The sequence below is a fragment of the Copadichromis virginalis genome, linkage group LG3, assembly GCF_057382275.1.
Source record: "Copadichromis virginalis isolate Kocher_CV1m ecotype Utaka linkage group LG3, C_Virginalis_male_GT1.1, whole genome shotgun sequence".
NCBI lineage: Eukaryota > Metazoa > Chordata > Actinopteri > Cichliformes > Cichlidae > Copadichromis > Copadichromis virginalis.
This window is the reverse complement of record NC_140620.1, coordinates 45,180,218-45,195,316: the sequence shown is the minus strand read 5'-3', so window position 1 is coordinate 45,195,316 and position 15,099 is coordinate 45,180,218. Positions and strand designations below refer to the sequence as shown.

General features: G+C 47.5%; 1 long non-coding RNA gene across 1 annotated transcript; it reads right to left on the bottom strand.

The window, feature by feature from the left end:
- Positions 1-8,367: 8,367 nt before the first annotated feature.
- Positions 8,368-9,002, bottom strand: LOC146714976 (uncharacterized). Its single transcript, XR_014918898.1, has 2 exons — positions 8,630-9,002; positions 8,368-8,544 (listed from the first exon to the last, which is right to left on the bottom strand). It is a non-coding gene; the product is annotated as an uncharacterized LOC146714976 (long non-coding RNA).
- Positions 9,003-15,099: the final 6,097 nt, after the last annotated feature.

Here is a 15,099-nt window from a genome sequence, read left to right as displayed (position 1 = left end):
TACCACAAGGATCCAGTGTGCACCAGAGTTCAGTAGGCACAACCAAATGTCCTCAGCCGGAAACAACATCTGTGGAATATTTTTACGTTTATAAAGGTTTAGATTTATTTACATAACATACACTATATAACCAATATAACCTCTACATTACCTTGCTGACACATTTAAACTTCCCAGAAAACAGAGAGGTTGCAACAACGCAAGACAACTGATACACGGGTTTCTGAAAAATGCAAGATTTTTTTTTTTTTTAAAAAGATTACAAAATTGTATAAAATACCTTTGTGAAATAACCGGCATACGTTCTTACTTGCCTTTTGTTTCCTAATGAGGCAGTGCAGGTATGCATCAATGACCTGTTTGGATTAAAAGAAGATTATTTTTACAGACCACCACTAGGACCAAAAATGATTATTTCACTTACCTCATCAGAAAGCCACCCACTGTCCTCCAGTGTGCGAAAAGAAGAGTCATACAATTTGTATGGCCCAACGACTGCCTCCACACGCCCGGTGTCTTTTGCAGCCCAAAGCCACTTCACTAAAAAACAAAATATGATAAGTTTCTTTAGTAATAACAGTTGCCATTTGAAAATCACGGTCAATGGCCAACGGGCGACAAGCAGACAAGGGCCAACGGGCCACAAGCAGACAAGGGCCAACGGGCCAACAACATAAACATGCCAGAGGGGAGTAGCTTTATGTAAATCAGAAATTAGCCAAAATTGGACCAACAGGTCAAAATTAGCAAGAGGGGAGAAAAAAATAAAACATTCTATCCATTTGACTAGCCAAACAGGCAACAATTGACCAACCGGTCAGAATGAGATTTTTAGCTATGCCACCTTTTTCTTGCGTGCTGGGTTTCTGGGGGGTCACTGGTACAAGCTCTTCTGGTGCTTGGACTGATTTTACTTGAGCTATTTTTGGTGCAAACTGAATGACAGAGGATCTGTTATTTTGCAGCGCTTCATGTTGATGCTGAGGACTGCAAGGCCACATCTCAGAAGATGGGCTACTCTCAACAGATTCAGTTGGAGTTGAGACTTGGACAGGGTGGCTTCTTCTATAGGGTTTAATGTGGTCAATACTGTATAGACTTTTTAAAGTATTTCCCTCAGCGTTTTTCAGTCTAACACATTTTCCACTGAAGTCATCAATTGTGTAGGGACCTGAAAAATCCGGTTCAAGTCTTCCTCCTTTTCGCCCACGTTTCCTCATATTTAGAAGCAGAATTTGATCCCCTACATTGTACACAACATTTTTGTACTTTTTCAGGGCCCGCTTGGCGTATGCAACCTTTTGCTTGTCTTGTGACTTCGCAATGTTTTCTTGTGCAGTTTCTTTAACTGCATGTTGTGCTTCACTTTCAGACTGTACATAGTCACTGTACCTTTTGTCGTCTGGCAGATCTGTCAGTGCGTCCCAGGGTGGCTGTGGCTACAATGTAGCTTGCCATCACCAGTGTGTGAATGTGTGTGTGAATGGGTGGATGACTGGATATGTAAAGCACTTTGGGGTCCTTAGGGACTAGTAAAGCGCTATATAAATACAGGCCATTTACCATTTACCAATGATGTTGGAAATCTAAAATTTTGTAGATATTAGCAATTAAAACAAGATGATATCATATTCATAAAGACATTACTGGGTTTTTTTCTTAAATGGTTTCAATTCTTAGTTCTAACATAGAAAGAATTTGACAAACACTCACCGGCACTTGAGCAGGCACTTCTGATGGAAATACTGCCTCTCTTCCATACATCAGAAAAAAAGGTGTGTATTTTGTTGTGGTATGTACTTTTGACCGAAGTGAAAACAGGGTGGGCTCTAGATACAGATCCCAGTTATTCTGCTGGTCATTCACCAGTTTTCGGAGGGCTCTAAATGCAGGCATAGAAATATGTAAACACAGTAAGTAAGACAGAAAGTTTAATTAGAAGTAAAGAAATTAATAAATTATTAAGTAACAATTAAGTTTGAATAACATAAGTAATGTTATTAAAAACTGATAGATAAAAATTAGGCATACCTTTTTATGTTGTCATTGGTCTTTTCATCTAGACCATTGGTCTGTGGATGGTATGGTGCTGTGACACTTCTTTCAATTTGCAATAACTTGCAAAGATCAGAGTTGAGCTTCAACAGATAAGGACAAGGTTATACTTCTTATACAAGCACACAAGAAAAATCTTTGACCCCAGTGAAGTAAAGTTAACAAATGTAACTGAAAATTATTTAACACTTACTTCATTCACAAACTCTCTGCCTTGGTCTGACAAAATCCTTTTGGGGCAGCCATGTCTATATATAATGGAGCACAAGTGCTGGGCTACCTCAGATGCAGATTTCGTTTTTAATGGGAAAGCTTCAACCCATTTTGAAAAGTAGTCAGTTGCAGTAAGTATATACTGGAAGCCGCTTGAAGTTTTAGGAAGAGGTCCAGTAAGATCTATACCAATAAGTTCCCACACTTCAGACACCTATCAAGGACAAATTAATAATTTGAATAACAATTTGTATAATGTACACATTAACATTGATGGTTAAAATTAGTTGGCAAACCCTCCTGCCTTTATGAATATGAGCTACAAGCATAGTTTGATGGGTAAACGGGGCATAATATTTACCTGAATACACTGCAACGGTTGCACAGCAGTTAGTGGTTTCCCAACTTTTTGACACTGGTCACATTCCAGAATCTTTAAGGTAAAAATATTTATGGAGTTCACGTAAATGTTCAACATTCTCATTTGTAAAAAACAAAAACACTTAATGACATATTCTCTAATGAACAAACTATTTAGCAACAATAGTTTGTGTGCGCGTCTTCAAATCTCTGCCAGGCCTACAGGTTCACTACAATATCACTAATTGACCATATTTATTTATATTTTGCAAGTGTACAGTTTCTCTTTTAACTGATATCAAAAAATTTGCTTATTTTAAACACTATTTAACAACAGTACAAACAGTTAATACATACCCATGTTTTAATGTCAACTGTCATACCAAACCAGTAAAATCTGGAACACACTGCATTTAGCGTTTTGTGTGTGCCAGTGTGTCCTCCAATTGGAGATGAATGAAACTCATGAAATATCTTCCTGGCATCATCCATGGTTTTTACTACTCTTCTGGTTCCAACAAAGAGTTCTCCACCTGCAAATTTCAAATTCAAATTCAAATTTTATTTGTCACGTACACAGTCATACACAGTACGATATGTAGTGAAATGCTTGGACAACTGCTCGTGACCTAAAGAAAACAAAAAAGGAAAAGGCTATGAATAAGATAGGAAATAAATATGAAAAATTAAAAAGGGTAAATTTAACTAGGAAGGAATAAAATATAAATTAAGGTTAAAAATGAAATAACTGTACAACACAAATTAGAATGAAGGGTAAATTTAACTGGGAAGAATAAGATAAAATATATAAATTAAAGTTGAAAATAAAATAACTGTACAACAAAATACACAATACACAATATAGAACTATATAAGAATGTATGAAGAAATCTAAATATAAATAAATATATACACAATAACAGCAGCTGTACAAGTATTAACTGGAAATGAAGAATATAGTGACCAGTGTTGTGCAAAAACAATGTCCAGAAAGTCCAGTGTGTGTGTAAGAACCATATGTGTGGGTCAGTACTGTGTGGTGGTGTGATTGAGAGACCGTATCGCCTGCGGGAAGAAGCTCCTCCTCAGTCTCTCTGTGTTGGTCTTCAGGGAGCGGAATCGCTTTCCTGACCTCAACAGAGAGAACAGTCTGTTGTTGGGATGGCTGAGGTCCTTCACGATCTTCCTGGCCTTGGTCCAGCACCGCCTGCTGTAGATTGAGTGCAGGTCAGGGAGCTCGGAGCGGACGGTGCGCTCAGCTGACCGCACAACCCTCTGTAGAGCTCGTCTGTCCTGCATGGTGCTGTTCCCGAACCAGGTTAAGATGTTTCCCGCCAGGATGCTCTCTATGGTGCACGAGTAAAAGTTCCTGAGCACCTTGGAGGGCAGTTGGAAGTCTCTCAAGCGTCTGAGGTGGTAGAGACGCTGTCGGGCCTTTTTCACCACGGTGTTGATGTGACAGGACCATGACAGGTCCTGCGTGATGTGAACTCCGAGGTATTTGAAGCTGTCCACTCTCTCCACTGGGCACTCGTTGATGACGGGGGTCTGGTAGTTCCTCTCCTGCTTAGTGCTGAAGTCCACTATCAGCTCCTTTGTCTTACTGACGTTTAGAAGGAGGTTGTTCCTCTGGCACCAGTTCTCCAGATTCCTAATCTCCTTCACGTAGGCCGTCTCGTTGTTATCAGAGATCAGGCCCACCACGACGGTGTCGTCAGCAAACTTGATGATGGTGGTGGAGCTGGTAGTGGCCACACAGTCATATGTGTACAAAGAGTACAGCAGGGGGCTCAGAACACACCCCTGGGGGGCTCCAGTGCTGAGAGTGGTGGAGGCTGAGACATGTCCGCCCATCCTTACTGCCTGTGGTCTGCCAGTTAGGAAGTTGGAGATCCACTGACACATAGATGAGCTGAGTCCCAGATGCTCCAGCTTGGTGGTGAGTGTGGAGGGAATTATGGTATTAAATGCAGAGCTGTAGTCTATGAAGAGCATTTTAACATAATTCCCCCTTCTAGTGTCCAAGTGAGTGAGTGATGTGTGGAGGAGATGAGAGATGGCATCGTCTGTGGAACGATTTGGACGGTAAGCGAACTGTAGTGGGTCCAGTGTGTCTGGTAGTGAAGAAATTATGAAGTCTCTGACCAGGCGTTCAAAGCACTTCATCACTACTGAGGTGAGGGCTACAGGGCGATAGTCATTGAGAGAAGCAGGGTGGGGTTTCTTCGGGACAGGAACAATGATGGACTCTTTGAAGCATGTGGGGATCACCGACTGAGATAAAGAGATGTTGAATATCTCAGTGAACACAGGAGCTAGCTGGTATGCGCAGTCTCTTAGGATACGACCTGGGATGCCGTCTGGTCCTGCTGCTTTCCTGGTGTTCACTCTCTTGAAGGCTCTCCTTACTTCATGCTCGGAGATGACGAGCACGTTTCCGGTGCTGGCAGTATCTTCCTGTCTGCAGCCGTTAGCGCCGCTAACACTAGCATTGTTGGAGACCTTAGCTGCAGCCTCGAAGCGAGCATAGAAAGTGTTCAGCTCGTCTGCCAAAGTCACGGCCGCGTTCGTCATACCGGTTGTTGGTGCTTTATAGTCCGTTATTGTCCTTAGTCCCCGCCACAGGCTCCTAGAGTCACTCTGTTGGAGTTGTGACTCTAGTTTCCTCCCGTAGCGCTGCTTCGCCTTTTTCACCGCCCTCCGCACGTTATATGACGCGGCTTTGTACGGGTCCCCCGTCATGAGTCCCGTGTTGTAGGCAGCAGTGCGGGATCTCAGAGCGTCGCGGATGGTTTTATCCACCCACGGCTTCTGGTTGGGAAACGTTGTGATAGTCTTTGTCTCCACGGTATCATCCGCTAGTTTCCCGATGAATCCCACAACCGCTTCCGTAAACACGTTGACGTCATCGTTGGAGCTGTTTCTGAACATGCCCCAGTCTGCGTCATCGAGTGCGTCCTGTAACGTGGCCACCGATTGATCCGTTCAGCGCGCGACCTTCCTCTGAACCGGAACTTCCTGTTTCAGCCTTTGTTTGTATTTTGGCATGAAGATGGCGGCGTGATCAGATTTGCCAAACGGGGGGCGGGATTGTGCCTTGTAGCCGTCCTTGACCGTAGTGTAGCAGTGGTCCAGTGTCCTTTCACCCCTGGTGGGGCAGGTGATGTGTTGATAAAAGTTCGGCGCTGCGCGTTTGAGGTTGGCGCTATTAAAGTCCCCCGTCACAATAAGCGCAGCGTCCCGGTGTTGTGTCTGGTGCTGTGTGAGTGCCTCATGCAGCTCGCATAAGGCGGTGACCGTGTCCGCTTGTGGTGGAATATAAACGGCACTTACAATGACCGATGTAAATTCCCGAGGTAGATAAAAAGGACGACACATGATGGACAGTAGTTCCAGATTTGGTGTGCAGGAGCGTGTGAGAGGAACAACATTCGCACTGTTGCACCAGTTGTTGTTCACCATTAAACACACGCCGCCTCCCCTTGACGTCCCCGAGTCCCGTGTCCTGTCCATGCGGTGAACCGAGAAGAACTCGGCCGGCTGGATGGCGTGGTCCGGCACCGCTGGGTTCAGCCATGTCTCGGTGAAGCAGAGGAGATTGCGGTCCCGAATGTCTCTCTGGAACTTTATCCTGGCCCTGAGGTCGTCAAGCTTGTTCTCCAGTGACTGGACGTTGGCGAGCAGGATGCTAGGCAGAGGTGTGCGGTGTGCACGAGCTCTCAGCCTGTTCCTGACACCGGCTCGCTTCCCTCTAGGCCGCCGCCGCTTCCCTTTGTTCTCCCTCGAGATCTCACTCGGCCAGCTCGGATCCGGAGTTAAAAACTTCGAATTGTGAGTACATTGTATACCAATAGAAACAAGAGTGTCACTGTCATACCTAATGTACCCAATGGTGATGATTTTGCCGATTTAGAAACGCTGAAAACTAACTTAAAAAACAAAGACAAAGAAAAAGTGGTCGGAGCAGTCGTGACGGCAGCCGACCTCACCGGCGCCATCTTAATCAGTAAAACAATATATATTTAGAAATTAATTTAACCACATATATGAGTTGTTAGTATTAACAATAAATTACTGACCCTTTTGTTTGAATTTTGAGGCATATCTTCTGAGGTTTTGCCTCTGAGCCTTGTCATATCCTGAAGGGTAGGAGCCCGCAGAAATGAACGCGTAAATCTCTTCCCACTTCTTCTCCATATCTACGAATGTCAGTAAACATTTTCTTATGAGCTTCAATATGTGCAGTTGACAATGCAAATAATTTAACTTTCTCTCACACGGCGCCTAAGCTACGACCTTGGCTCCCCGTTTATCTGCTCCTGCTGAGATGGGGCAGAAAACTCCAGTATATTCTGTTCTCTTCTAATCAGACAAATAAGGCGATGACTTTCTGCGAACAGTATTTCTTATAACTCAGCAGTATAATGCATCATAAAACAATATCATTCATTCACAATAAATCAGCAGTCTAATGTAATGCAAATCAGTTTAACAAATGCAATAGTTACCACCTTCTTCTAATTCAGGAGAATAATGCAAACTAAGACTACATAATAATTCACAATCTTTAATTAGGGGTCTAACACGGCATAAAATAATATTATAATCTCACACTCCCCCTGATGAGCTCTTTAGAATAAAGAGCTCACCTACACCCTGTAATCCAGTGTGGCTGAGTTTATTTCTTCTCACTCCTGAGGCCCTTTGTCCCCCTGTTGGGCGAACCATATGTGAGATGACCTCTGTGTTTGCGCAGTTCAGATGCAAGAAAAACTATTATTACAACAATAGCAGGTACAGATGACACTCCCCAGTTCTCCCACAGCTTTATTTTGGTGCTACCTTATACCCTTCAGACGTACTCAGACTAGAACCTCTGTCCAAGGAGCTTTTAGCCTTTATTTTATTGCTGCAGCTACCAGTGCCTTCCAGTTGGATGATCCTCTGCTCTTCTTTCTTCAACCTCAGGGGTTAGACAACCCTTAAGTCGTTGCACAGATCAAGGGATTATTCTGCCCCGATTTCAAACAACGATCTGTGTATCCTCGGGTTCTGTGTTTCCTATGTATCCCCCAGAAAAAGGAACAGGAACGTGTCCCCCTTTTGCCCAAGAGCCTCTCGAACCTCGTTGATCTGGTGTTCCTGGATTTCCGCCAACCCCTTCATGGTTATTGCTGTGTTTATGGGATCCATCCTTTTGAGGTGACTAATCGGAGCCCAAATGCCATGACACTTGAACCCAGTTGGTGTCTCGGCAGTCACTGCGTCTGTCTCTGCTGCGAAGGATCCTCGTATATCTGTGACCTCGTCTGGTGTCCGTTCATTTCTCTGTAAGAGACAGAAAACCAAAACACCTCTCTTCCTAGCTCTAATAATCTAATGTTGTTATCTACTGACCTTGTGGTGATTCAGAATTGGTTTAGAATATTCAGAATGTCCCAGGGACTTATTCTAATCATCTCCTATGTGTGTGTAAGCGTGTTTGCATTTAGCCCTCTGCACTCAAGGCATTTCCTGCAATATCCCAGTCCGGACCATCACGCCGAACAAAGCTTATGACCTTCAAAAGACCAAGTGCCAACTCATTATAAGCACATTTGCAAGGTGTGTCTGAAAATTATTAAAACCACTCATTTTAACAAAAGACATCAAAAACAAATTAGCCATTTTTAATCCTTGTCACGGTCTGGCTGGCAGACCGTGGGGATGTGGGGAAAGGAGGACCCAAAACGCAGACTCTGCGATGCAAACAGTGCTCTTTATTCACAGTGAAAAACTGTAAACACAATAACTCCCCGTTGCTCCCTTGAACCCCGTGTGCGTGCTTCCCTCCGACGTCTGTGCTCGTGCTCGTGCTCCCCGCTGTTGTGTTTCCGCACACCCCGTGCGTGCTGCCTTTCTGGACCACTCTTCCTCCTGCAGGGAAACCATAGAGGCAGCCGTCAACACTAACCCTCGGCGGGCATATACGAACAACACAGACATATGCTGACACACTAACTTGGTACGATAACTCAATGATCCCGCGCCGGTGGGAGCTCCAACACTCTCCTAAGTAGCTCCCCCGACGAGCCCTGATCACCAACAGGTGTGGCAGGAACTTCAGGTGTGGCCAGTCCTTCGCAGGGCCACACCTATCAGGCCTGCAGGTGGCTGTGCTCCATCCTCCAGCCACACCCGCAGACATACACACGTATACACCCACACCCTGCCTATACATACGAGTGGGACACAGACTAACACAGCATTGTGGAGAAAACACACATCACCAAATAATAATAATACTAACAACAATAACAACAGTCAAAACTGGTCACGGACCCCCGAGTCCTCCAGAGCCGGGTCCGTGACAGTACCCCCCCTCTAAGGGTCGGCTCCCGATGACCCAAAAACACAAACCAAAAACAGCACAACCAACCCAGGGCGGGCGGCGGGAGGTCCAGGACGGAGGGCAGAACCAAAACAAGCAAAAACCCCCAAAGAAAACAACCCCCCCATGATCACAGTCCCAGAGTCCGACCGCGCATCCCGCAGCGGAGCAACAAAAAGAAAAAATGCCACAAAACAGTCTCAGGCGGCCCATCAACATAACAAAAAAGTTCAGGGGGCCTACCTCGAGTCCAATGGTGGCGACATTGCAGCTCCGGCGGGCAGCCACGGGTCCGGCAACAGCAGAAAAATGGTTCTGGGGGCCTGCCACTGCTCCAGTGGCGGCGGCACTGCTGCCCCTCCGGTGGCGAGCCCCGGGCCCAGTAGCGGCGGCGCTGCTCCCCAGGCGGCCCGCCCAGGATCCAGAGGCGGTAGCGGCGCTGCTGCTCCCCAGGCGGCCTGCCCGGGATCCAGTGACGGTAGCAGCGCTGCGGCTCCTCCGGCGGCCTGCCCCGGGTCCGACGGCGGCGGCGCTGCTCCCCAGGCGGCCTGCCACGGGTCCGGTGGCGGCGCTGCTCCTCCGGTGAGCAACAGCGAGGTGTGGCACACGGTTCATGACGCGCTGGTCGCTGACGTGGATGCAGAGGACGTGGATGGCGTGGAGGCCGCGCCAGACGTGGAGGTCCCTCCGGTTCGTTGACCTCCGGCTCCGGCTGAGCGGGTCCCTCCTCGGCTGCTGGCAGCGAGAGCTCCACCTCGGCGGCTGGCAGCGAGAGCTCCCTCGGCTCGCCGAGCTCCTCCCCGGCTGGCAGCGCCGGTTGTTCCTTCCGCTCGCCGAGCTCATCTGCTGGTGGTTCGCTGAGCTGCTCCTGCTCGCTGAGCTGCTCCTGCTCGCTGAGCTGCTCCGGCTCGGGCAGAGCGAGCTCCTCCCGCTCGCTGAGCTCCGGCTCGGGAAGATCGAGCTCCTCCCGCTCGCTGGGCTCCTGCTCCGCCACGCTGAGCCGCTCCTCCGGCTCGCCGGGCTCCTGCTCCGGCTCGCAGGGCTCCTGCTCCGCCACGCTGAGCCGCTCCTCCGGCTCGCCGGGCTCCTGCTCCGGCTCGCAGGGCTCCTGCTCCGCCACGCTGAGCCGCTCCTCCGGCTCGCCGGGCTCCTGCTCCGGCTCGCAGGGCTCCACAGCTGGCGGTGCGGGCTCAGCAGTTCAGCATTAAAGCTGTTTTGGTTTAAGTTTCTCTCTGGAGTCTGCATCTTGGGTCCTATTCCTGTCTGCACACAGCCGTCACCTAACAGAAGATCGCGACCAGAACATGGACGCCCGACAGACTCTTTTTCCTCGGAGTACAACACTGAGATGGAGCGGATGGTGAGCCTGCTTGACCGCATTGCCCAGTCCCCTGATTTAAGGACCATGGCAGTGGGGCTGAGTGCGGTGGAGGCCATCATTCGCTTTAACCCCCGGCTTAGCCAGTTTGCTAAGGACACTAAGTTGGACGACACCATTACTGCCTGGAGAGAGCAAGTCAAGGCTGGTGAGCTTGCTCTCTCTCTCTCTACATCTTCCCCACTGTTACTCCAGGACAACACACACTCTCCTTCTGTCTCAACATTGCCACGGACTTCCTCTCCCTCCCCACACCAGCTGGGTTCTCGTTCACCTGCCTTTTTCCTGGCAGCTATGTGGTCAGAGGATGAGGAGGAGGTCTCTTTTTCTCCACCGGTTCCTGTTTCCTCATCCCGAAGGAAACGGCGTTCTGGCCGCCGCCACAACAGAACTGTTGAGCATTCTGACTCTGGACACTCTGACATCACTCCCACTTCATCTGTTCTGCAAACTGGTTCTGCTGGAGGGTCCGAGGGGCCCGTTCATCCACCTGTTTCCGCTGGAGGGTCCGAGGGGCCCGTTCAGCCACCTGTCTCCGCTGGAGGGTCCGAGGGGCCCGTTCAGCCACCTGTCTCCACTGGAGGGTCCGAGGGGCCCGTTCAGCCTCTTGCCTCGTCAGCTGGGGGTCCGGGAGGACCCAGCCAGCACGTCCCAGTGTCTGCTGATGGTTCTGGCGAGGCCGTTCAGCCACCACCGGCTCTACCACCTGGTCACACCGAGTCTGCAGCTCCGCCTGGTCCGGCCTCCGAGTCTGCAGCTCCGCCTGGTCCTGCCTCTGCTGCTCCGCCTGGTCCGGCCTCCGAGTCTGCGGTTCCGTCTGGTCCTGCCTCTGCTGGTCCGCCTGGTCCGGCCTCCGCCTCTGCAGTTCCGTCTGGTCCGGCCTCCGCCTCTGCAGTTACGTCTGGTCCGGCCTCCGAGTCTACAGCTCCGCCTGGTCCTGCCTCTGCTGCTCCGCCTGGTCCGGCCTCCGAGTCTGCAGCTCCGTCTGGTCCTGCCTCGGCTGCTCCGCCTGGTCCGGCCTCCGAGTCTGCAGCTCCGCCTGGTCCGGCCTCCGAGTCTGCAGCTCCGCCTGGTCCGGCCCCCGAGTCTGCAGCTCCGCCTGGTCCGGCCTCAGCCTCTGCAGCTCCGCCTGGTCCGGCCTCAGCCTCTGCAGCTCCGCCTGGTCCGGCCTCCGAGTGTTCAGCTTCGTCTGCTCCTGAGGTCTCCATGCTGTCTGTTCCTGCACATCTTGTCCGGCCTGCTCGTCCTGCACGGCCTGCACGTCTTGTCCGGCCTGCTCGTCCTGTCCGGCCTGCTCGTCCTGCACGTCCTGTCCGGCCGATGACTGGACGTCGTTGCCGTCATGGACGGCCCCCTGAACTACGCCGCCACCAGTGCCTCCCGCCCGGCCGGCCTCCTGACCTGCTCCTCCACCGGTGCCTCCCGCACGGTCGGCCTCCTGACCTACTCCGTCGCCGCCGGTGTCTCCTGCCTGCCCGGCCCCCTGAACTGTTTTCTGGGCTCTTGGGCCGTCAGCCTCTGGGCCGCCCCCCTGAACTGCCCGGGTTTGGACTGTTGTGCTGTCAGCCTCCGGGTCGGCCCCCTGAAATTTTTGTGAACTGTTTTTCCTGGCCGCCTGCGCCTGTCGTGAGCCTGTTTTTTGTTCTGTTGCTTTCCGGGCTCCATTGTTTGTTCTTTTTTTGTTTCTGGCTCCTTGTTTGGTTTTGTTTCGAGCCCTCCATCCTGTTTTCCCCGCCGCCCGCCCTGGTTGTGTTGTTTTTGGGGGTTTTTTTGTTTTGGTGTTTTGGTTTGGGCTGTCTGGTAGTGATGTGCGATACCACTGATTTCCTTTCCGATCCGATACCAAGTAATATTCAGGGTGGTATCGACGATACTGATCCGATACCGATACTTTATTTTATTTATTGTATCTCAAATTATAGCGTCATAATGATTACAGGGCATCAGATTACTTATTCTTATCACTTAATAATGCAGGGTTCATCATATAGAAATAAAAAAACTAAAGTTGTGCCTATTTGAACACCTTGCCTGCCTGCAGCACTAAAGGACTCCGTGAGAGACGTCTGTCTCGCCCTAGCAGCATCTGCCCCTCTCCTCCTCTTCAGTTCGCCTCAACATACACACCTCATATTCTGCGATATGATTTACTCTGAGGTGTTTGACAAGGTTAGTGATGTTGCCACAACCATACATGCCAACCCTCCCGATTTTTCCGGGAGAATACCGAATTTCAGTGCCCTTCCCGAAAATCTCCCGGAGCCACCATTCTCCTGAATTTCTCCCGATTTTCCACCCGGACAACAAAACTGAAAAACCATATCGCAGAATTCATAGCGGGCCCAGCCAATTCCAGTTTCCTTTTGTTTGTTTTTTTTGTTTTTTTTTTGTTTTGTTTTTTGGCCTGTCCCGTTTGGCTCTTTTGCCATCAGAATTGTTGTCTAAAGGCAAAGAAAGATGCCCAACGGATTTACTTTACCAAACTGACCATCCCAGCCTTGCCGTAATGGTCCATTTGATTCACCTTTTATTGTTTATTTTATTTTCACTTACTGAATACGGGACAGACTTGACTGGGGGAAAGAAGGGGAGAAAGAAAGAGGGAAAGAGAAACAGCTGAGAAGAGGGACGGGGGAGAAGGGCAAAAGACAAAAACCAACAGAACGGGCAGAGAAAAAAAAATTCCAGTTTCCAACAATGGTGGCAGCTACTTAGTTTTAATATCACTCTTATTTGTCTTTCTGGGTCGCAAAAAACTTTTAACATATTTTTAGGTGAGAATGTGGCTGTGTAAACTTCAAATATCTGAGCCAACTGACACATTGTTTTCAAACCCCCGCGGTCTTTCGCTACTCGGGTTAAACATGATATATAAGTCACTTTGATAACTTAAAAATGTTATTGTTTGGCTTTTTCAGTGTTTTATTTGTTCGTGAGTAAATCGGTTTGGCTGAGATTAAAGTTATTAGATTAGATTAAACTTTATTAATCCCTCAGGAGGGTTCCTCCGGGGTTTTCACACAGCTGAATAAACGTCAAACAGAAGTGTGAGACGGTCGAGAGTTTACGTCAGCGCCCGGTTGTATTCACCCTCCACCGAGGGAGCTCGTGACGTACAACCCGGCTTTCTTTAGACCGCGAAGGCCAGGTCTTCAGGTGGACCCATATGGAAAAGATATGTATAAATCTTATAAAGTTTGTATCTGTCTTGTGTGAAACTTGTATGAAAAGCATATAAGTGTGAAAACAGATATAAGATCCCTTAAAAAATTATATAATGAAACTTGTATGTTTTGGATACTTACTAAAACAATATATGAAAGTAATGTGAAAGTGGCCACTTTCATGAGTAAATCATGTAAGCCTTATTTGATTTACTCATGAAAGTGGCCACTTTCATGAGTAATCACATATAAGTTTTTACTATTTCTTTTCCGTATGGGGAAGCAGCCTCTGAATTTGGACACCCGTTTCCGGGCCGGCCAATAATAACAGTGATTTAACGTATTTTATCCGATAAATAAACCCTGTAAAATGTATTTATCACCCCCCCAACAGACCTTTTGAATGTCTCCCTAGTAGGCTACGGCCACAACACCTCACTCTTGGAGCACTTTTTTGCCACATGTATCTCAAACCACGTCTCAGCTGTTTGTGGAGGTAAATTACTTCCGCACAATTACGCTCAGCCATTGTTGTGAGTGCTCACGCCAAGGCGCTGCGAGACATTTATACAGCCGTATTTCGCACATGACTATGAAAGGCGGAAGAGGAAGTAGTTCCTTTGAATGTAGACAATCCGAATGTTATAGTTTCTTTCCACTGTGTTCCTGATAATGATAAACTACAAATTTACTCTAAATTACTAAAATATCGATATTTTAATGTGAGAATCGATTCTAGAACATAAATGATTGGTATCGGAGGAATCGATATTTCAGGATTGATCCGCACATCACTACTGCTAACTGTGCAGGGGCGGGTGAAGCAAAGTTTTGGCAGGGGGCAGGTAAGGCATTAACAGGAATAGGAGGGCACAAAAAATACGTTTCTTTCTTATTCTATTTTAAAATGTCTAGCTTTTAACAAATAATTATTCGAATCTTACAACCAAAGTTTTCATCTGATGTCACATGTATAGAAATCCATTATTGTACATAGTAATTTTTTTCAGGGTCCCAACATAATTTCTTCAGAAGTAAGTACTGTATATCATCGGTGTTGGTCAAGTTACTTGAAAAAAGTAATCAGTAACTAATTACTGATTACTTCATCAAAAAAGTAATCCGGTTACTTTACTGATTACTTATTTTCAAAAGTAATTAGTTACTTTTTAAAAACATGATTTACAACCTGAATAGGTGATAAAGCGATAGATCTTTCAGCCCAATTCTACTTTTTTTGTTTTTTGTTTTTTTTTTCCTTGGAAGTGACATCAGAAACAGCAGCATGTGACATCACGTGATGGCGGAGCTTCAGTTCATCCTTTGTCATCCTTTTTTTTTTTTTTTTTTTTTTTTTTTTTAATAGGACAGGGGGAAAGAATGAAAGAAAGAGGGGGAGAGGAAGAAAGAAAACCAAAGGGGAGAAGAGATGGTGAGAAGGGGGGGAAGAGAGAAAAAAAACAAAAAAAAAAAACAAACAAAAAAAAAACAAAAAAAAAACTCCTGGGTCACCTGTATGGAGAGAAAGAAAAACAAAAAAAACAGGGGAGACAGCAAAC